Source organism: Pseudophryne corroboree, chromosome 6 (assembly GCF_028390025.1).
Source record: "Pseudophryne corroboree isolate aPseCor3 chromosome 6, aPseCor3.hap2, whole genome shotgun sequence".
NCBI classification, from domain to species: domain Eukaryota; kingdom Metazoa; phylum Chordata; class Amphibia; order Anura; family Myobatrachidae; genus Pseudophryne; species Pseudophryne corroboree.
This window is the reverse complement of record NC_086449.1, coordinates 760,987,314-761,011,648: the sequence shown is the minus strand read 5'-3', so window position 1 is coordinate 761,011,648 and position 24,335 is coordinate 760,987,314. Positions and strand designations below refer to the sequence as shown.

Genomic DNA, 24,335 nt, shown 5'->3' with positions numbered 1-24,335 from the left:
AACAGCAGCACAGACTTTTCCCTTTTTTTTTATTAAATGTACACATTTAATAGGCTTTCATATGGACATTGTACAGTGACATTCCAGTGACTGCACATTTGCTCATAGGCACCATGGTGTTTGAGACGAAACACCCTCCAGTTCTCAAAGACAAATTGGTTATGGGGGACACCTATTAAAAGTGTTTTACGTTCAGCTAATGTGATGAGTCTTGTCCTATGGCTTAGGCTGGCTGAAAGCTCTAGCCTGAAAGCTATTTTATTTTCCATAAGAGCTGGAGGTACTGTAGATCCTAGTCTAGCTGTTCTGCTCCCGGACCTAAATCTTGGTAGACATTGACCTTTTTTATAAGAGGGTTTGGAGCACATCTGACGTATAGCTGGCTCATACTCTGTCCATTTGGGGAGAACGACTTGGGGCTTAAACTGTTTTGATTGTGAATGAGAACAGAACAACTGAGAAGAAGAAGAGAACCAGAGCGAAGCAGACAAAAACACAGGGAAAGAAAAAGTTGCTTCAGCATGGTTCTGTAGCCCAATGACCGAAATGCTTCCCTTCTGATCTACACTTAACTGATATAGGGGCAGATGTACTTACAGAGAGAGATACAGTGGAGAGATGGAAAGTACCGGCCAATCAGCTCATATCTGTCACTTTTTAAACACACAGCAGGATGAAGCTGATTGGTTGGTACTTTATCTCTCTCCCCGTTATCTTTCCCCAAGGTTTGATACATCTCATCCATACTTTCTTGTTGCATTCTCTTAAAGAAGAAACAAACTGCAAGCATTTATTCTTCCTTTTGCCTTCTTTTTCATCTACCTACAGTATGTGCAATCACCTGATACTTGCTTGAAAAGGAAATCAGTGTACAGTAATACTGCTGAGGGCAGTCATTTTGCTTAATTATGATTATGAGAGATATTGATTTATTTATTTTTCTTTTGGTCAATGCATTTATTTTATTGATGTGTTCAGCAAGTACATTGTAAACAATCTAGTAATTAAAGCAGCACAATTTATAAGTGACTATTTATAACTTTGCATCTAGCTCAATAGAACCACCTAAAACAATCAGCAGAGCTGATAACTATTTTTTACATCCCATTCCTGAACTGAAAATAACATCATAACAATGTAACTCACTTTTATGATGCCTTAATGTTCTAATTTATTCTTCAATACTCAGTTTCTCTCTGGCGCTAAGGATAAACCTTGCAGTGAGCAGCGATATCATTGTAACAAAGTGGGAAACAAACTGTAATGTTGGATGCCCGTTATGTTTTGTTACAGTCAATCGGGAAGTGAGTGTTATTCTTTCAACCTTTTGAAATTGAGCTGATACAGTGGAGCTGAGGTTTTTATGCCACATGTAGTTAGGTTAGAAACAGCTTTACTATATGCATTACCTGGGCTATTCATTGCAATCTCAATTCGACTTTAAAAAGAGCTGAATTGAGATGCGGGAGCAGAGACAGAGGAGAGCCGCGGGCAGACAGGAGAGAGCAGCGCTACAGCAGCGGACAGCGTAGGCGGGGGATGTCACAGCTGCCGCTCACGGCAGCGTCCACCCAGCTCCAGCAAGCAAGGTCTCGCTTGCTGGAGCTGGGTGGACGCTGCTGTGAGCAGCGGCTGTGACATCCTCCGGCGCTGCTCTCCCCCGTCTGCCCGCGGCATCCCGTCTCTGCTCCCGCATCTCACTTCGACTTTTTTTAAAGTCGAATTGAGATGGTCGAAAAGGGGGCCAAAACCAATACCCGTTTTCGACACAAGCACGCGAATTGGCAGCTATTCCGCCGATCCACGTGCTTTTCGACAAGTCAAATTCCTCGACTTGTCGAATAATTTGGGGTTAGATTGAATAGGTCGGAACCCCGTCTGACCTAAAAAAGTCGAAAACTGCCGTCTTTTCGACAGACGGCAGCTTTCAACTTCAATTGAATATACCCCAATGAGTGCAAGTATATCATTTATTTCTAGTCAAGTCTTTCCGACTCAACAATTTCCTCTGCTCTGTATGACGCCACCTCCTCTCTATTTGCTGTTACGCCCCCTCTCTGCTTCTCGGTCCACCCCCTGTTCTGTACCTGCTCCCCACACACACTGTACTGCCACCCCCTAAACTTATCCCAATCCTGATGGCTGCCCAGGTCCTTCACCTGTCCCATCTCCATAGCAGAGTGGGAGCCATTGGGGCACATGCACCGGCTCCTACTACACATTCATGTTGGAAACCAGCAAGGGTGTCAAAGCCTGGTGTCACCAAGTGCGCTAAAAGGACCAAATGCGCACATGCCCAAAAAGGGGTCATGGCCTCATGGGGAAGAGGATGTGGTCTCGTGGCACGCACTGGTTTTCAGTGCTCTCGGGACATACCCAGCACTCTTAGAGATGCAGGGCTGTCCCCAGAGACTCTCCCCCATCAGCTGGCTCCTCGTCTGCCCCTATCGGGCAGCACCCACTCCCAAGTTGGTGTCACTTCCTCTTATCATTGTTGCACCTGGTAAGGTCCACACTCACCTACTTATGCCACTGGAGATGGGACAGACCGTAGCAAATTATTATATCATACTATACGTCTCAACTTTGTCTGGGAGTGAATAGGGACAGCCGCCAGGGGGCATGACCTCATGTCCAGGGGTTGTGGCCTTGTGGCAAATGCAGCGGCCACAAGCTACACCCCGTTTTTATCACTGTCGGGGCATGCCCAGAACTCTGTGAGCTAAGCAGAGCAACGAGTGAGAGGGGTCCTCCCAAATCCCCCCCCCCCCCCCCCCATCGTGGGACACTGCGGCCTGTGGGTGGGACAGTGCCCAAAAAACATGACAGTTGGAAGGTACAGTATGTTATATGGATTTCTGCAGTCAGGATAACTCTCAACAGTTTTATTATTACAGAACTGTACATGGCAATTTAGATATGAGCTAGAACGCTTCCTCTCCACCTCTAAACCTCTCTGCACAAATAACTTGTCCCCAGCTGCAGTGTAACATGGGTTTACCAAGATACAAAGTTACTTATTTTTGTATTTTTATTTTTGCACCCCACACTGACTCAGACCGGCCATTATGTTGGCATTTTTAAACAGGCCTTCCCAAGCATCAGAAGCAATAACTCAGATATGTTCCAGCCTCTAGATTTCTGCAGGGAACACAAATACATTGGGTGTGCTGGAACTGTAGCAGGAGTAACCTCATGCAAGACCCTTTCATTTTGACTTTGAGACGGTATCACAGTGGGGCTTACAAGAGAGATTTTCTAGCAAATAACCTGTCTAACCTACGTCTCAATGTACTTATATAGCTGTTTGCATGCTTGTGTTGTGCTGAATAGTAATCATTTATCTGACAAGACTGGGAAATTATGGTTAATATAAAGCAAATTCAATCAGGCACATGGAGTGTGAGAGGAGGTCTCTTCCAATTATAAACATAACATACGGTATCAACTCACATAGCATAATCCAATCTGTATGCAGACAATTCAGCTGCAAACTGAATCATCCTCATTTAAACAGATTCACATTTGGAGAGTTTGTAGCGTAGAGTGTATTGTATTACAGAATATCTATTTCAAACAGAGAGGATATACTAGGCTAAATGTAAATATGGGCACACGTACAACTGACAGATTTCAGAAAAGATCCACAATCCCCCCGAAATGCTGATTTCTAGTGTACCCAATAATGAATTATAGTTCTGGACTGCAGGGCCACTATCAGGAGCACGGAGGATACAGGGGCCTGAATTGGGCTACCACAGTGATCAGACAGTGTTTTTTACATTCAAAGTGCTGCATTCCGCCTCATATTATGAGTGACGAGTCCCCTCAGTTGCTCCGATGCCTAGCAGCTCATTGCAACCTCAGAGAGGTCGGGCTTGGGCCCCTGCCCTATGATTTGTACTGGGCCCAATCATTTCTGATGGCAGCCCTGTCTATCTCATAACGCCCATCTTTGTGCTCCGGTGAAGAGGGACATCTGCACACACAGTAGATGCATGTTTGAATATAGGGGACGTGGCCTCATGACAAGGGGGCATGGTCTCACTGGAAATGCTGATCGTGAGTCCCACCCCCACGTTTCTCCACTGTGGGAGCATGGGCAGTGCTGTGGGTGCTGCTGGCCATTCCCCTAGTACCTCTCTCCATGGAATAGATGTTGTGGAAGAGGGGAACTCTCAACTCAGGAACTGTACCGCCAAAATCGGAACAGTGGGAGGTATGCCTATCTGAACAATGAATGTCCTTAACATTTTACATTAACTATCGGGCAGAAATGTCGGAGAGACACCCTACAAAATGTGCACGATATCGGAACTCATTTCCGACAAAGCTCAGTGTTCACCAACTCTACAGGAACCAGCAAACCCTCCAAATATCTGTTTACTGTATGTGCCATTACCATGTGGCCTTGTATTAAGCAGCTTTATGCTGTTATTAGTTTTGAGGATGGGTTTGGGGCGCGGTGCTCCCTGGACTGGTGGGGCTGGGCTACTAATATCACTTTTTTAATTACACTTATTCACTACAACTTTAGCCTTTCACTGGTGTGCTTCTCTGGGGTGTCTGGCCCTTGCTGGTTTGTGGGGTACCGCATCTCAGAGAGGCCTTGAAGTTGGAGTGGGGGCTTACCGTATATTTGCAAAAATATGCAACTGAGATCTCTGAATTATCTACAACCATGTAGTTTTCAAATCCTGTTGCTGATGTCATTCCGTGTGCTGGGGGATACTAGTGTTTTTTGTTTCTTATTAAAAAATGTAGAAATATAATTTACCATATAAATACAAATAATTACAAATGTAAAAACAACATAAAATTACCAGTTAAAATTTGATTAAATACAAATGTTAAAATTTGATTAAATACAAACGTCAATGATCTTTCCCTTTAATAATCCAATGGGAATATCCTTAACTGCCTGCTCTGAATGTAAATATCAGTTTTGTGATGCCAAAAGATAGATCATTATCAACTGCAGATCATCAGCTCGCGCAAGAGAAAACAGGCCCGTGTGCATCTGTGTCCAAATCTAGCTTGTATTTATGTGAACATGCGCATATTGGGTGTAATTCAGAAGTGGACACAAGTAAAACATTGGACGCAAGCGCCAATGTTGTACTTCTGCACATGGGTCCGAGATGCATTGCACATGTGTGTTAACTCTGGGTGATGACAGATCGGAATTGCATGGAGAGTCATGCAATTTCAAAGGGCATTCCTGGGATGTAGACTGTGGGCTTGCTATCGGCGGTGGGGGGGGGGGGGGCAGTGCTAAACCAGGGATTTAAACTGGCACTAGAAATACATGCTAACCCAGGTTACTCATCAGAATTACACTGTGCAGATTACTAGATACTAGAGATGTGCTCAGGGCCGTTTCTTGGGGCAGGCGAGCAGTGCAACCGCACTGGGCGCCCGCCACGGCACTAACTTTGGCTCCCTGCTTCCCCCTTCCTATTTCTCCCCGAGTAACCCGCTTGGGGGGCGGAGTTTCATGGAATGACGCGGTTGCGGCGTTACGTCACGACGCAGCCCGTCACTCCGTGAACCCCCCCCCCCCCCCCCCCCCGAGCGGTAATCGCCTCTGTAAGTATTCTCTCTCTCTCTCTCAATGTGTAAAATGGGGACACCTGCCGTAATGTGTGAAATGGGGACTCTTGCCTGCCGTAGTGTGGGGATTTAATGTATCAAGGGCATTGCGGTGTGTGGCATAATATGGTGCAGGGGGCATTACTGTGTGGGGCTTAATATGGTAGAATTTTTTTTTCCTGTGGTGGTCGTGATCTGTTGGAGCAGGGTCAAAAACTGGATTGTGAGGTTGTCTTTTCAGACGAGGCCATGCCCATTTAAATGAGACCACACCCATTTAGATGAGGCCACGCCCCTTGCCGGGTGCGCGCGGACATTTTTTTTTTATCTAGGTGTGTGTGTGGGTGGGGGGGGGGCACATTTTTTTATGTCATGGGGGGGCGCATTTTTAAATCTCGCACTGGGAGCCAAATTGGCTAGAAACAGCCCTGGATGTGCTGCAGTCACTTTTCGTGTTTTGTGTTTTGGTTTTGGTTCTGGTTCCATGCTCGTGTTTTGGATTTGGATTGGTTTTGCCAAAACCACCCCTTCGTGTTTTGGTTTTGGATCTGGATGATTTTTGAAAAAAACTGTTAAAATCACAGAATTTGGGGGTAATTTTAAACCTACGGTATTACTAACCTCAATAACATTCATTTCCACTCATTTTCAGTCTATTCTGAACACCTCACACCTCACAATATTGTTTTTAGGCAAAAGGTTGCACTAAGGTGGCTGTATGACTAAGCTAAGCGACACAAGTGTGCAGCACAAACACCTGGCCCATCTAGGAGTGGCACTGCAGTGGCAGACAAGATGGCACTTAAAAAAAAAATAGGCCCCAAACAGCACATCATGCAAAGAAGAAAAAGAGGTGCAATGAGGTAGCTGCATGGCTAAGCTAAGCAACACAAGTGTGCGGCATAAACACCTGGCCCATCTAGGGTTGGCACTGCAGTCCCACTGCACTAATGGCAGATACCGGATGCACGTCTAACACCAACATAGCTGTCAATTCCTCAGTTATCCGCTTTGCAACAGGATGACTGCTGTCATATTTTATCTTCCTTGCAAAGGACTGTTGGACAGTCACTTGCTTAGTTGAAATAGTACAAGTGGTCTTCCGACTTCCCCTCTGGGATGACGATTGACTCCGAGCAGCAACAACAACAGCAGCAGCTGCAGCAGCAGCAGTAGGTGGAAGTGGTTCTAAATATTTCAAAAATCAGCAAAGTAGAGTGGCCGTACCACTGGACATATATGGCAGTATCACTGGAATGGACTTATACAGCAGTACCACTGTACATACAGTATACGGCAGTTCCACTGGATTTATACGGCAGTGCCACTGAACATAATCATATACGGCAGTATCACTGGATTTATACACCAGTACCACTGGATTTATACGGCAGTACCACTGGACATATACGGCAGTATCACTGGAGATATATGGCAGTATCACTGGATTGGATTTATACACCAGTACCACTGGATTTATATGGCAGTATCACTGGACTTATACGGCAGTATCACTGGACATATACGGCAGTACCACTGGACTTATACAGCAGCACAGGGACACCACCAGTGGACTGATGCAGGACAACACAGCACCACTGCACTGGACTGGACTTATACAGCAGCACTGGACATATGTCAGCAGAGGACACCACCGCTGTGACTGGACTGATACAGCACAAGTCACTACCACTGTACTGAAGCAGGACAACACAGCACCACTGCACTGAACTTATACAGCTACACTGGACATATGGCAGCAGAAGACACCACCACTGAGACTGGACTGATGCAGCATAAGACACTACACTGGACTGAGCAGCACAAGACCCCACTTTCCTTCCCGCACAGACACTGAGGACGGAGACACGTCCTCTCGCTACACTCTCCAATGCCGGAGTGAAAATGGCGGCGACGCGCGGCTCCTTATATGGAATCCAAAACCCGTGAGAATCTGACAGCGGGATGCTGACGTTTTGCCTCGTTCTGGTTTCTGAGTCAGGCGGGAAAACCCGAGGCGGGCTCGGGTGGTGAAGTCCGGCAGGGTTCGGTTCTCAGGTTCTCATCTCTACTAGATACAGAGCCTAATTCAAGGTTGATTGCAAAACAACATTTTTCTCTTTTGGGCAAAACCATGTGCACTACAGGTTAGGGCAGATATAGCATGTACAGAGAGTTAGATTTGGGTGGGTTATTTTGTTTCTGTGCAGGGTAAATACTGGCTGCTTTATTTTTACACTGCAATTTAGATTCAAGTTTGAACACACCCCACCCAAACCTAACTCTCTCTGCACATGTTACATCTGCCCCACCTGCACTGCACATGGTTTTGTCCATTAGAAGGAAATTATGTTTTGCATGCAACATTGAATTAGGCGGGCCCACAATACACAACTGAACATATGTGATGATGTCACAGCAGTTTAACAATCTGCAATCTTAGCTTTTTATGACACTGTCATAAAGAAAGAAAACTCCCTTCAGCTGTCAGTGATGGATTATGAAGCCCTCTAATGAGTTTAAATAACATTATCATTACCCATTATTGTGTTTCCTGAATTATACTTTTGCAACCACACATGCACACACACAAACACGCACACATGCACGCAAACATACACTTTCGTAGACAATGTAAAGCAATGCTTTAAGGTGTTCAATTATCTCAGGTGGGAAATAATTCTGCATTTGTATCTGCAGTGACACATTATGGGACTGAAGCCCTTAGGAAAATATTAGTAAATTGGACTTTCATATATTAAAGGGCTAGGTAGGTCAAATTAAATCGGTCAGCTGCTATCAAATTGGTACGTTTCATGAAGCCTTTACAGAATTATGTTTGCTGTTAATTTACAGACGAGAAAAAAAAAAAGAAATTAAAAGAAAAAAGTCAGTGTTCCTAAGTGGAACATTTCTCTCCTTTTCTTTGCGGCTAATTAGAATGTAGGATGACTGCTGACATATGGTGGAATCAGTCTTTGTTTAGTTAATTTATTTTTCCCTTTTATTTCAAGATGATTACCATCGTTAGATTTTGGGAGACGAGAAGGTTGGGATTGACAGGAGTTTTGCTGTCACCGTGACAAATTCACAGTGTGCAGTGAAGAGAAATGAGTCACCTGTCAATCACACCATGTCCATGCCACTCCTCTGATGATTGGAAACTCAACGCCAAAGGATTCACCTTCATCTTTCAACAGGATATACAGTGTTATTATAAATCTTGAATAAAAACAGCATCAATCTTAGAAAACGACAACAAAACTTAAAATGCATCTCACATTTCAGATTTCAGAAAGAAAAAATATTCTATTGTAATTCTATGTAAATATTCTATGTAAATTTTAGATGGAATTTAAAATCTTGTGACTGCAGCAGGGGTGGATATATAATGGGTGCAGAGAGTGTGGTGCACATTGGCCCCTGGGTCCAGCGGGGCCACACCTATCCCCCTGCACCCATAGTATACTTAGATTTCCACCGAAGGTGCAGAAATCACCCGGAAAATTGCGCTGACACTATTTTACTGAGATATGAATGGACAGTGCTGGAGCGTGCATACAACCAGCTCCTCTGTGCAAACGCTCCTGGACTGCAATGTTGGCCTGTATTACATGTACGGTATTATGGTCTGACCACATCGTGCTTTGGACAAGTGGTCGCACCTCTACATGATGCAGTTATATTGTTGACATTTATAATGTCAGTAGTTATGATGGTGACATTGTTGAAATTGGACATGACTGTACCTGCAAAATGTTGATATGTTCACAGTATTGCATGGACCAACTTGGGAGGGATAGGCTGCAGGCACTAGGGGAAGGGTTAGGGTTAAGGGTTTGGGGTTGGGATTCTTCATACTTATGCGGAAGGATCCTCCAAAAGTCATCAGGACATCACTGCGGGACCTGCAGACACTACTGTAGATGCTGACACCCCCAGCCATCTTTCAGGACCCCATTCTCTGACATCTGCTGCCATCTCTCAGCACCCTGACACCCACAGCCATATATTAGAACCCCATTCTCTAACACCCACAGCCATTTCTCAGCACCCTATTCTCTGACACCCACAGCCATCTCTCAGCACCCCATTCTCTAACACCCACTGCCATCTCTCAGCACCCCATTCTCTGACACCCACAGCCATCTCTCAGCACCCCATTCTCTGACACCCACAGCCATCTCTCAGCACCCCATTCTCTGACACCCACAGCCATCTCTCAGCACCCCATTCTCTAACACCCACAGCCATTTCTCAGCACCCTATTCTCTGACACCCACAGCCATCTCTCAACACCCCATTCTCTGACACCCACAGCCATCTCTCAGCACCCCATTCTCTGACACCACCATCAGGAATTGTGGGGCCCAGGACTAACAAAATAGACAGTGCCCCCTACCAAAAAAAAAAAAGATTCTGCCACACCACTTCACCCCTATGTGATGTCATACATCATGATGTTACATATAGGTGGAGCATTGCAAACCTGCACGAACAATTCCCAGAGCTGATGTGCAGGGAAGGCTTGTTTTAAGTCCTCTATGTGCATCAGCCTGTTGTTGTTGTGCAGCTCTCCAGGTATTGGCGGTAGGAGCCAGGGGTGAGCCCCCTCTCTATAAAGGCCCATGACACCAGACCCCACAGTCCCCCTCTGATGGCTGCCCTGCCCACCACCATCTCTCAGCACCCCATTCTCTGACACCTACAGCCATATATCAGCACCCCATTCTCTGACACCTACAGCCATATATCAGCACCCCATTCTCTGACACCTACAGCCATATATCAGCACCCCATTCTCTGACACCTACAGCCATATATCAGCACCCCATTCTCTGACACCCACAGCCATATATCAGTACCCCATTTCTGACACCTATAGCCATATATCAGCACCCCATTCTCTGACACCTACAGCCATATATCAGCACCCCATTCTCTGACACCTACAGCCATATATCAGCACCCCATTCTCTGAAACCTACAGCCATATATCAGCACCCCATTCTCTGACACCTACAGCCATATATCAGCACCCCATTCTCTGACACCTACAGCCATATATCAGCACCCCATTCTCTTACACCTACAGCTATATATAGGGGTATATTTACTAAGGTCCCGATTTTGACCGAGATGCCGTTTTTTCTTCAAAGTGTCATCTCGGGAATTTACTAAGCAGAAATCACGGCAGTGATGAGGCCATTCGTATTTTTTTGCAAGTCCAAGAATAAAAATACGAATGAATACACCATCGGTCAAAACGCAGCTGTTTAGATATGAATCTCGGTCATTTACTAAGAAGTGCAAAGCAAAAAAAAAAAAAAAACACTGCCGTGAAAAAATACAACTCGTAAAAAAGTGCTAAAAAAAAACAGACCTGCTTTTTTGAGCCGTGATTGGATAGGCATGCACGGATCCATGAGATCCGTGCATGTATATCAGTGGGAAGGGGTGGGAAAGTGTTAATTTTTTGAAAAAAAATTGCGCGGGGTCCCCCCTCCTAAGCATAACCAGCCTCGGGCTCTTTGAGCCGATCCTGGTTGCAGAAATATGGGAAAAAAATGGACAGGGGTTCCCCCATATTTAAGCACCCAGCATCGGGCTCTGCGCCTGGTCCTGGTTCCAAAAATACGGGGGACAAAAAGCGTAGGGGTCCCCCGTATTTTTAAAACCAGCACCGGGCTCCACTAGCTGGACAGATAATGCCACAGCCGGGGGTCACTTTTATACCGTGCCCTGCGGCCGTGGCATCAAATATCCAACTAGTCACCCCTGGCCGGGGTACCCTGGGGGAGTGGGGACCCCTTAAATCAAGGGGTCCCCCCCCAGCCACCCAAGGGCCAGGGGTGAAGCCCGAGGCTGTCCCCCCCATCCAATGGGCTGCGGATGGGGGGCTGATAGCCTTTTTGTAAAAGTGTAAGATATTGTTTTTAGTAGCAGTACTACAAGGCCCAGCAAGCTTCTCCCGCATGCTGGTACTTGGAGAACCACAAGTACCAGCATGCGGCGGAAAAACGGGCCCGCTGGTACCTGTAGTACTACTACTAAAAAAATACCCAAAAAAAGACAATACACACACACCTTGAAAGTAAAGTTTTATTACATCCATCCACACAAACATACATACATACTTACCTTATGTTCACACGAGGGTCGGTCCTCTTCTCCAGTAGAATCCATGGGGTACCTGTTGAATAAATTATACTCACCAGATCCAGGGTACCAGGCTCCTCGGATAATCCTTTTGTAATCCACGTACTTGATTAAAAAAATAAAACGGAGACCCGAGCCACGCACTGAAAGGGGACCCATGTTTTCCTATGGTGGGAACTTTGTGGTCAGCGGTGAGGTCACTTTCGGTCAACCGCTGAGCAGAAAGTTCCCACCATTGGTTACAATGGAGCGCATAGGCGCTACATTGTAACACTGCCGTGTGCCGCCTGTCAGACAGTACAGGAGCACACAGCCGATCAGGAGGGTGCTACAACGTGGCGCTCCCTGATTGGCTGAAGAAACCCACTTAGACATCAGTCAGAGTGGGTTTCTGGCATTCGGGGAAAGGGGACCCATGTGAAAACATGGGTCCCCTTTCAGTGCGTGGCTCGGGTCTCCGTTTTATTTTTTTAATCAAGTACGTGGATTACAAAAGGATTATCCGAGGAGCCTGGTACCCTGGATCTGGTGAGTATAATTTATTCAACAGGTACCCCATGGATTCTACTGGAGAAGAGGACCGACCCTCGTGTGAACATAAGGTAAGTATGTATGTATGTTTGTGTGGATGGATGTAATAAAACTTTACTTTCAAGGTGTGTGTGTATTGTCTTTTTTTGGGTATTTTTTTAGTAGTAGTACTACAGGTACCAGCGGGCCCGTTTTTCCGCCGCATGCTGGTACTTGTGGTTCTCCAAGTACCAGCATGCGGGGGAGGCTTGCTGGGCCTTGTAGTACTGCTACTAAAAACAATATCTTACACTTTTACAAAAAGGCTATCAGCCCCCCATCCGCAGCCCATTGGATGGGGGGGACAGCCTCGGGCTTCACCCCTGGCCCTTGGGTGGCTGGGGGGGGACCCCTTGATTGAAGGGGTCCCCACTCCCCCAGGGTACCCCGGCCAGGGGTGACTAGTTGGATATTTGATGCCACGGCCGCAGGGCACTGTATAAAAGTGACCCCCGGCTGTGGCATTATCTGTCCAGCTAGTGGAGCCCGGTGCTGGTTTTAAAAATACGGGGGACCCCTACGCTTTTTGTCCCCTGTATTTTTGGAACCAGGACCAGGCGCAGAGCCCGATGCTGGTTGCTTAAATATGGGGGAACCCCTGTCCATTTTTTTCCCATATTTCTGCAACCAGGATCGGCTCAAAGAGCCCGAGGCTGGTTTGCCTTAGGAGGGGGGACCCCACGCAATTTTTTTTTAACATTTAAACTTTTTTTTTTTTTAAACAAAGTGCACAATGAAGCCCAGCACGGATCTCTCAGATCCGGCCGAGATTCATTGTATTAAAGTCGGCAGTGTTTTACAAGTCACTCCCGTAAAACACTGCCTAAAAAAACGAATGACATCGACATCGGAAAACCCGAAAATGCAGAATACGGCAGCTTAGTAAATTCGTCGTAATAAATTCAAAAAGTTGCAGTTTTACACTTTCGATGTCATTCGTGATTATTCTCCCACCAAATCGGGAGAATTACGAATGTTAGTAAATATACCCCATAGTTTGGCAGATGCTCAATTAGCTTATTGATATCATTCAGGTGCTTGAAAGGGAGGGGTATTTCTGAGCAAGAAAAAAAGGCATTTTGTTTCCCCCAGCACACTGAATGATAACAGTAACCAGATGTAAATCCCACATAATAATAGAATTCAGAGATCTTCGTTACATATATTTGCGCAAATCTATGGTTAAGCCCCAAAGCCGCGTCAAGGCATCTCTGTATATTTGGGGTCCCTAGCGCTATATCTAGGTGCAGGGTGTGGCACCCCAAAATACCAGCATAAGACAGAAGCCCCATGGCAGCACACCAGTGAAAAAACTATAGTGTTAATAAATTAATGTTAGGAAGCCAAAGCTATGAAGAGGGTGATACAAAAATGAGATGTAATTAAAATGGAGAAATAGTGTTAAAGTAATTAGTGTGTGAAAAGTGTTAATAGAATGTAAAGGTATGCCACACTTAAGCCATCCAGCTCAGTCAGTCCAGAGGCACCACACCTCACACCTCCATTACCCTAATCTGGGTCTATGATTAACCAGCAGGGAGCCACATGATAATGGCTCCCTACTTAAATATATCTAAGCTAAGAGCTACCTACCTTGGAGCAACCCCATAATGCTCCATATGGCATGTCAGGGCCTGCACCTCCTCCTAATGCAGGAACCTCTCTGCCTCTCACAACAGACATATATAGTTTGGCAAACTATATATGTCTGTTGTGAGAGGCTGAGAGGTTCCTGCATTAGGAGGAGGTACATGCCATATGGAGCATTATGGGGTTGCTCCAAGGTAGGTAGCTCTTAGCTTAGATATATTTAAGTAGGGAGCCATTATCATGTGGCTCCCTGCTGGTTAATCATAGACCCAGATTGGGGTAATGGAGGTGTGAGGTGTGGTGCCTTTGGACTGGCTGAGCTGGATGGCTTAGGTGTAGCATACCTTTACATTCTATTAACACTTTTCACACACTAATTACTTTAACACTATTTCTCCATTTTAATTACATCTCATTTTTGTATCACCCTCTTCATAGCTTTGGCTTCCTAACATTAATTTATTAACACTATAGTTTTTTCACTGGTGTGCTGCCATGGGGCTTCTGTCTTATGCTGGTATTTTGGGGTGCCACACCCTGCACCTAGATATAGCGCTAGGGACCCCAAATATACAGAGATGCCTTGACGCGGCTTTGGGGCTTAACCATAGATTTGCGCAAATATATGTAACGAAGATCTCTGAATTCTATTATTATGTGGGATTTAAATCTGGTTACTGTTGTCATTCAGTGTGCTGGGGGAAACAAAATGCCTTTTTTTACCTACAGCCATATATCATCACCCCATTCTCTGACACTCACAGCTATATATCAGCACCCCATTCTCTGACACCTACAGCCATATATCAGCACCCCATTTCTGACACCTACAGCCATATATCAGCACCCCATTCTCTGACACCTACAGCCATATATCAGCACCCCATTCTCTGACACCCGCAGCCATCTCTCAGCACCCCATTCTCTGACACCTACAGCCATACATCAGCACCCCATTCTCTGACACCCACAGCCATCTCTCAGCACCCCAATGTCTGACACTGCTAGCCATCTCTCAGCACCCCATTCTCTGACATCCGCAGCCATCTCTCAGCACCTCATTCTCTGACACCCCCAGCCATCTCTCAGCACCCCATTCTCTTACACCTGCTGCCATCTACCAGCACCCCATTCTCTGACACCTACAGCCATATATCAGCACCCCATTCTCTGACACCTACAGCGATATATCAGCACCCCATTCTCTGACACCCGCAGCCATCTCTCAGCACCCCATTCTCTGACACCCGCAGCCATCTCTCAGCACCCCATTTTCTGACATCCCCCAGACATCTCTCAGCACCTGAGATACTACCCCCTCTTTATTCCATGCCTAATCCCTAACCATGGTGACATGCACATGTATGTATTTTACAGTCCCGTACAATCTGACTTTACAGTTACATGACAAATCTGACCTACTTGTGTTAAAGTGATAGCGCGTAGTTCCCAAGTTCCTGAGGTCATGCACTGAGATTTAGTAAGAGAGATCTACAAGAAAATGACAGAGCTTATTTGCATATGTGTTGCCACGGAGACATGAAGCAATCATCCATATAATCTGACAGGGTCTTCAACATGTGGTTTGTGAGACAAAAACGCCTCTTGAAGGCCCTTGAAGTGGCTCTAGCACTATCTGTCCTTACTAATTTTATTGCAATTTTGCTGGCAGCTACAGTAAATAATTTTATCCAAACTGAAACTGGCAACAACACAAAACCATACTGAGACTGTGAAAACTATACATCCCTATTAGGCAGTGCTAGATAATAAAAATTAACAATTCTGTACATTACTTTATAAGCATATGGATAATATGGATGAGTGGACAATAATAACATATTCACACTTGTTACAATTCTCTCTTTCCAGCAAATAATGGGATCACGGAAAATTGAGAATAACATTAATACAGTAATAATAATAATAATATAGTAATAATAAAAAGTATGATGTAATGCATTTTTCACAATGGGTAAATTACTGTAAATATTAAAACGCGTTAATGGGGTATGGGTACTCTGAGTCCCTCTAAAGCTGGGCCCACACTGAGTGATATCGGCCGTTTGAGGGAACCACTGATATATCGCGAGCCGGTCGGTGGGTGTGTACACCCGATATGTCTGTGAATTACGTCGTTCACAGACATATCCCGTCGATATAGTGGTGCATCTGGTTCGGTATACAAGCAGTCCGTCGACTGCTACAGGTACACAGCTGGGTGGTCAAATTCAAATACCCGCCCAGTTGGATGTCCTCACCGTCATATCAAGTGGCTGACTGATAAGTGTTTAACGCCCAGATTTATCAAGCCTTGGAGAGTAATACATTGCACGGTGATAAAGTACCAACCAACCAGCTCCTACCTGCCATGTTACTCAGGGCCGGATTAAGCCTTCAGGGGGCCTGGGGTACTTTAGATAGGGGGGCCCTCTTATCAGAACTACCCCCCTGGTTATGTCCATTATGTGTGTGCCTGCTCCTCCCACTACAGCAATTCGCTGTACCCACATCCAGAGCCAGATTTAGACCATCAGTGTAGGTCCCCCCTCCCTCAACTGCATGCAGTTTCACACACACACACACACACACACACACACACACACACACACACTTACTGCCCCCATAGCTGCACACATACATACTGCCCCCATAGCTGCACACACACTGCCTTACTGACATGGACACCTCTTACTGACAGATACCACTTACTGACATGTCACAGACACATCTTACTGATACAAACACTGACACACATACACTTAATGAGTGCCACAAACACACTTACTGACACAGGCAACACTTACTGACAGACACCCTTACTGACACAGACAAACACACCTTACTTACACACCACTTACTGGCATATGCATACTGAGAGCCACCCCTTAGTGATACAGATACAAGTTACTGATACAAACATTTACTGACACAAACACTTACTGAAACACACACTTATTGACACAGAGTCCACTTACTGACAGATATCCCCTACTGACACTATTTACTGACACATTATCATACATATTTACAGGCACACCTTACTGACAGAGAGAAAACTTACTAACACAGATACCCCTTACTGACACACACAACACACTTATTCACACAGATACGACTGACTGACTGACTGACATAGACACCACTTATTGACTGATACATCTTACTGACACACAAACCTACTGACATGCACACACTAACACACTTACTGACACAAATACACACACTGACACAAACATACTTACTGACATACACACTTCATGGCATACATTCACACAGAAGATGACATAGCCTTCATGATATGTCCCCCCCCCCCCCCCCCCCAGCCCACTGCTGCACAGTGCACACTGAAACACATGCTACTGGTATCACTGTGTGGGATTGTCACTCGCCTTTTCAAAATCCAGATTTCTTTACTTGTTTGACCTTTGCCACTTTTTATCAGCTGCAGTCAGAGGTCTGTTCATTCTCTGCTTCAATCCGCTTGGTCTGCTACTGGCTGCTACTGCTGTACACTGTACAGTAGCTGCGTTACCTTTCGTGCTGCCACTCAGCGATGCAGCGTGACTTCAGTGTGCAAGACAGCAGGGGGCGGTTGTGTCAGAGGCAGAACAGCTCTAGCTAGGGCAGTGGCAAACGCAGGATTTTCGTTGGGGGGTTTCCGTACATGTATGTACTGTATGTATTATATATATATATATATATATATATATATATATATATAAGGTTACATACATATACAGATGCAGCAGTGCCCGGCACTCTCAGCAATATTCACAATGGCCCATGAGGATTTAATAGCAGACATAGTGGAGGCGGCACTCAACGGACATCATAAGGCAAACAAAAATCACTGTACCAACCACATGTACAGCACTAACGTTTCGAAACATTAAGCCTTCATCAGTGAACTCTGATGAAGGAATAAAGTTCTGATACGTTAGTATTTGCCTTATGAAGTCCGTTGAGTGCCGCCCCCACTATATGATAGATTTTATTTTTTTTCCCCCTGGTAAAAAATGGCAGCGGCAATTAGATTTTATTTAAAAAAAAAAAACTATATACAAGGTCACGGTATACCAATGTGTCAAGGCTACGGGCTCCTGACTTTTTTAACCGGATTACAATTAAATACAGAAGCACCTGAGTGTCAGACCACTGTGTACACACACACACACATACATTGTCATACTTAAACAAACACACGCAGCACACACAGCATACATACATACATACATACATACATACATACACAGAGTATACTTGCACACACAGTAAACATACATACAGGAAGTATACATGCATACACACACAGTATACTGTACATATACACACACACTATACATGCACACAGCATGATACATACACATAGTACACATGCACACAGCATACGTACTTATATTACATGCACACAGTATATATACATATATACATACACTGTGATGACACACACCATTAAGAGGCCACCCATTCAATCACATGCTACTCACCACACACACTGCTGCAGTATATGGGACAGCATGCCACATAGCTACTGGCCCTTTCTTCACCTGGCTGCTTGCAGAGTCAGTGGAGAGAGAGACAGCAGCAGCCGCTGCCTGCTCTCACCCGGACGGCTCTGTTTCAAAGAAGACTCAGGAGTCAGGCACGTTCGTGTACTGCCTGTGAGGAGCTGCTCGTTATCGCTGCAGCTCCCCCTACAGGCAGCCAGCCGCCTGACAGTGTAGGGAGCTGGAGCAGCCGTGTATTGTATACACGCAATGAAAAAAAAAAAACATCTTTCAGCAGCGCTGATGATCGTCGGTCAGGGGGGCCCCCTAAGATTAGAGGGCCTGGGGTACTGACCCCCTGTGACCCCCCCTTAATCCGGCTCTGATGTTACTGGCTATGGGGCAGACATATTAAGCCTGGAGAAGGGATAAATAAGTGATAAAGCAGTAATAGATGCAAGGTAATTACGCATCAGCCAGTTTACTGTTTTTTTCAAATCTGTAATGATTGGCTAGTGATTGGCTATCACTTTGCACTGCTTTATCGCTTCTTTATCACTTCTCCAGGTTAATGCATCTGCCCCTGTGTTTAAAAAATGACAGTTAGGAGCTGATTGGTTTGTACTTTATTGCCATGCAATTTATCACTCTCCACGGTTTGATAAATAGGGGCCTAAGTGTGTATACTTACAGTAGCTAGGGGATGGCACACCTGGCTGATATGGGCCAGATAATATTTTCTTTTTTTCGACATTACAACTCTTATATAGATTTTTTTTATATTTAGCAAATGATTAACAATGGGCAGCAAATTGTGGCCCAGGAGCTGGTAGTAGGGTGAGGTTGAGACTGCTTTGGTGGTCTTGGGGCATCCGAACTGGCACCGGAAATTAAGGGGCAATGACATGAGGGGGGGGCAGACAAATAATGTGCCTAGGTGCAGCCTGACCCCTAAGGGGGTAATACAGATTTGATCGTAGATGTGCTAAAGTTAGCACATCTTCGATCAGTTTCTCAGACATGCAGGGGGATGCCCAGCAGAGGGCTAGTCTGCCCTGCATGTCTGGCCCTACCCCCCTTTCGCCCCCACGCAAGGGTGCAAAAGCATCGCACCGCATTGATGATTTTGTACCCGCTGAGCAGCTCCCTGCCAGCGCAGCTCCTGTAGTTGCCACCTCGCCTAACAGTACGGATGGTGTAATGGGTAGCATTACTGCCTCACAGCACTGAGGTCATGGGTTCGATTACCACCATGGCCCTAACTGTGTGGAGTTTGTATATTCTCCCCGTACTTGCATAGGTTTCCTCCGGGTACTCTGGTTTCCTCCGACAATCCAAAAATATACTGGTAGGTTAATTGGCTTCCAACAAAAATTAACCCTAGTATGAATGTGTGCGTGTACATGTGGTAGGGAATATACCGTATATACTCGAGTATAAGCCGACTTTTTCAGCACTTTTTTTTGTGCTGAAAAAGCCACCTCGGCTTATACTCGAGTCAGTGCAGGCAGAGGCAGAGCAGTGTGAAGGAGGGACATGGAGCGCACAGCGCGCGGCGCTCCTGTGTCCCTCCTGCATCTCCGGCGGCAGCAGCGGCGGTTCTATTACAGGAAATACCCGTTCGTGACCTCTGATCACGAACCGGCACTTCCTATAATAGACCCGCCGCGGCCGCCGAAGATGCAGGAGGGACACAGGAGAGCCGCGCACGCTGCGTGCTTCGTGTCCCTCCAGAAGACAGCGCGGGATCGACGGAGGGGTAAGTAACAGCACTGTGGGGCATACCTGGCACTTGGGGAGGGAACGTATCTGGCAGCACTGTGGGGGCATATCTGGCAGCACTGTGGGGGCATATCTGGCAGCACTGTGGGGGCATAACTGGCAGCACTGTGGGGGCATAACTGGCAGCACTGTGGGGGCATATCTGGCAGCACTGTGGGGGCATAACTGGCAGCACTGTGGGGGCATATCTGGCAGCACTGTGGGGTCATATCTGGCAGCACTGTGGGGGCATATCTGGCAGCACTGTGGGGGCATATCTGGCAGCACTGTGGGGGCATATCTGGCAGCACTGTGGGGGCATATCTGGCAGCACTGTGGGGGCATATCTGGCAGCACTGTGGGGGCATATCTGGCAGCACTGTGGGGGCATATCTGGCAGCACTGTGGGGGCATATCTGGCAGCACTGTGGGGGCATATCTGGCAGCACTGTGGGGGCATAACTGGCAGCACTGTGGGGGCATATCTGGCAGCACTGTGGGGGCATATCTGGCAGCACTGTGGGGGCATATCTGGCAGCACTGTGGGGGCATATCTGGCACTATGAGGGCATATCTGGCACTGAGGGCTGTGTACGGCTAGAGCTGCATTTCCCACCCTAGGCTTATACTCGAGTCAATAAGTTTTCCCAGGTTTTTGTGGTAGAATTAGGTGCCTCGGCTTATATTCGGGTCGACTTATACTCGAGTATATACGGTACATTGTAAGCTCCACTTTGGCAGGGACTGATGTGAATGGCCAAATATTCTCTGTAAAGCGCTGCGGAATATGTGTGTGCGCTATATAAATAACTGGTAATAAATAATAATAAACACCTGTGTTTTATCTAGAGATGTGCGGCGGACACTTTTCGTGTTTTGGTTTTGGATCTGGATCTCCGTTTGTGTTTTAGATCTGGATTGGTTTTGACAAAAACATAAAACTGCTAAAATCACAGAATATGGGGGGTATTTTTGAGCCTACAATATTATAAACCTCAATAACATTCATTTCCACTCATTTCCAGTCTATTCTGAACACCTCACACCTTACAATATTGTTTTTAGGCCAAAGGTTACACCAAGGTGGCTGGATGACTAAGCAAAGCGACACAAGTGGGCGGCACAAACACCTGGCACATCTAGGAGTGGCACTGCAGTGGCAGACAGGATGGCAGTTTTAAAAACTAGGATTCAAAGAGCATATAATGCAAATTAAAAAAAAGAGATGCAAGATGGAATTGTCCTTGGTACCTCCCACCCACCCTTATGTTGTTTAAACAGGACATGCACAGTTTAATAAACCCATAATTTCAGCGACAGGTGGTCCCCCTGGAAAAAGCTCGATAAGTTCTCCGAATCATAGCTAGATACAAACATACCACCTCCATATTTGATGACTTTTCACATTATGAAAAGAGGCAAGAGGAAGAGGACAGTGTCAAGAAGGTGATTAAAAATTAGAGAGGTACACGTAATCAGGAACGACACACAGGCTTTCACCTCCACTCCTATCTTGGTGTGGAACAGAAAAGGACTTTAACCAAGCAAATATATAATTACCACATTACTGGACAAACTGAAAAACTAACGGCCAAAGCCTCCAAACTTGTACCCCCTTCTCCATTTTCACGGGTTAAGATAATCTCGGATTTAATGCTGGGATGCAAATAAACTGGTGTATACCACAGGATCAAGATTGGATATTTTCTCCTCCACTGAGTCTGGAGACTTATTTTGTGAAAATCTCGTGGGTTTCTTTTTTACCATTTTTTTTATTGCACTTTTATTTACATATATTGTGGCAGATGCCTTATTTTTGTTTTTCACAGCTCCCAGTTACACGCATGTGAGCATACCTGTGTGTCCCAGTTACACGCATGTGAGCATACCTGTGTGTCTTGTTTATTTTATTCATATTTTATTTTTAAATAAAGCAGCCCCTTAGATGTTTTAGCAGCCCCTCGTGAGCCCCCACAGCAGCCCCGAATCGGCCAAGTTGAGTTCAGGTGGGTTCAGTACAGTACTAAGCAGGACTGTGCAGAGAATTCTTTGTTATTCAGCCCCTATGCTAGTGGAGCTTACCACTCTACAGTCGAAACTCATTTCATACTACAAGTAGGACTGTGGGAAGAAGCAATGCTTACCTCTTTCCACCAGCATGCCTCAGCCTGGCAAGTCGGACATCTTCCTGGCTGTAAGCCACCATGAGACTCAATACTGGGCCTAGTTCAGTAACTGTTTGTGCCTCACAAGGGGGGTCATTCCGAGTTGATCGCTCGCTAGCTAGTTTTAGCGGCCGTGCAAACGCTATGCCGTCGCCCACTGGGGAGTGTATTTTAGCTTAGCAGAAATATGAACGCAGCCGAGCTCTGCAAAAACAGTTTGTGCAGTTTCAGAGCAGCTCTGAACCTACTCAGCACTTGCGATCACTTCAGCCTATTCGTGTCCGGATTTGACGTCATACACCCGCCCAGCAAATTCCCAGCCACGCCTTGGTTTTTTCAGACATGCCTGCATTTTTGCAAACACTCCCTGAAAACGGTCAGTTGACACCAAGAAACGCCCCCGTCCTGTCAATTTTCTTGCGGCCGTCAGTGCGACTGAAAACCTGTGCAAAACAACAACGGGCTTTGTACCCATACAACGCCCGTGCGTATTGCAGTGCATACGCATGCACAGAAAAGCCATTTTTTAGCCTGATCGCTGCGCTGCGAACAACGGCAGCTAGCGATCAACTCGGAATGACCCCGAAGAGCTCCTGGCCCATCTAGTGCTGCAGTGCAATGGAAAACTGATGCAATGCAAGATCACTGAAACTCTGTTCTTCTAACATTGCAAGGTCTTGCGATAACCCTACGCTGCCCTTACATTGTACAATTATTAAGGAGAAAACATTTACAAAAAAAAGGAAAAGAACCCTGTACAACAAATGCGCATATTGTAAATAATCCCAAAATGTGGAACATTAATAATAAATCAAAATTAAGGTTGACTAATTGGAGTCATTTATTTGAGTCCCTAACATGAAATAATTGAGATATATAGACATAGGTGTGTTTGGAAAATCTTGTTTTCTCCGGCAGTTGCCAGAGAAAATGAAGTAGGAGATGTTGCCATGTCATGTTCCGCTGGGTTATGATTCTGCCTCTTGTGAGTCTGACTGACTTTGGCCACAAATGTGGTCTAGCCCCACTTTATTAAAAAAACACTTCATCAAAATTGCAATTTCCATTTCCACCTTTGTGGCTATATGTTTTCATAAATCTGGTTGTGATGTTGAAGCTTGTTTCATATTATGCTCTAGGCTTTAATTTAAACCTAGGATCAAGTACAGCAGCACCCCTGGAATTATACGGCAGCGCCTCTGGATTTATACAGCAGATAGGCAGCACACCTGGACTTATACAGCATAGACAGCACCCCTGGAGAGTTACACAGCACACCAGACAGGCAAGAGCACCCCTGGACTTAACCAGTAGTGAGGCAGCACCCCTGGACTGATAGGGCAGAGGAGCAGCACCCCATATAGGGCAGCACCCCAGTTATGATGTGGCAGACAAAGAAAAGACGTGCAAGATGGAATTGTCCTTAGGCCCTCCCACCCTTATGTTGTATAAAAAGGACATGCACACTTTAACAAACCAATCATTTCAGCAACAGGGTCTGTCCCCTCTACTGTGGCTGAAATGATTGCTTTGTTTGGGCCCCCACCAAAAAAGAAGCAATTAATCTCTCCTTGCACAAACTGGATCTACAGAGGCAAGATGTCGTCCTCATCATCCTCATTCTCAGTGTTTACAGCCTCATCCTCACAGAGAAATGATTCCATACTGAAGAGGTGGATTTTTTGGTATTTGGCCAGGCATGACAATGGGCTTTTTCATCCCATGGCCAACAACTGTCTCCATTGGTGCCTTATTCAAACAAACCACATCACAATCAGAATCCTCATCATCAACTTCCTCCTCAGCGCCAGCTACACCAATATCTCCCTCATCCTGGTGTACTTCTATAGTGACATCCTCAATCTGAATATCAGCAACTGGACTGGCAATGATCCTCCCAGCACTTGCAGGGTGCATGAAAATGGTGGTAGGAGCCTCCTTTTCACATAGAGTCTTGAAAAGGTCATAAAACCAAAGTATATTAACTGCTGAAAAAGCGCCTCAGCAG

At 45.7% G+C, this 24,335-nt stretch overlaps 1 long non-coding RNA gene across 1 annotated transcript; it reads right to left on the bottom strand.

The window, feature by feature from the left end:
• Window positions 1–8,444: 8,444 nt before the first annotated feature.
• LOC134935676 (uncharacterized) lies at window positions 8,445–18,523 on the bottom strand. The gene is made up of 3 exons (XR_010180335.1): window positions 18,402–18,523; window positions 15,334–15,402; window positions 8,445–8,814 (listed from the first exon to the last, which is right to left on the bottom strand). It is a non-coding gene; the product is annotated as an uncharacterized LOC134935676 (long non-coding RNA).
• Between the last annotated feature and the right edge of the window lie 5,812 nt (window positions 18,524–24,335).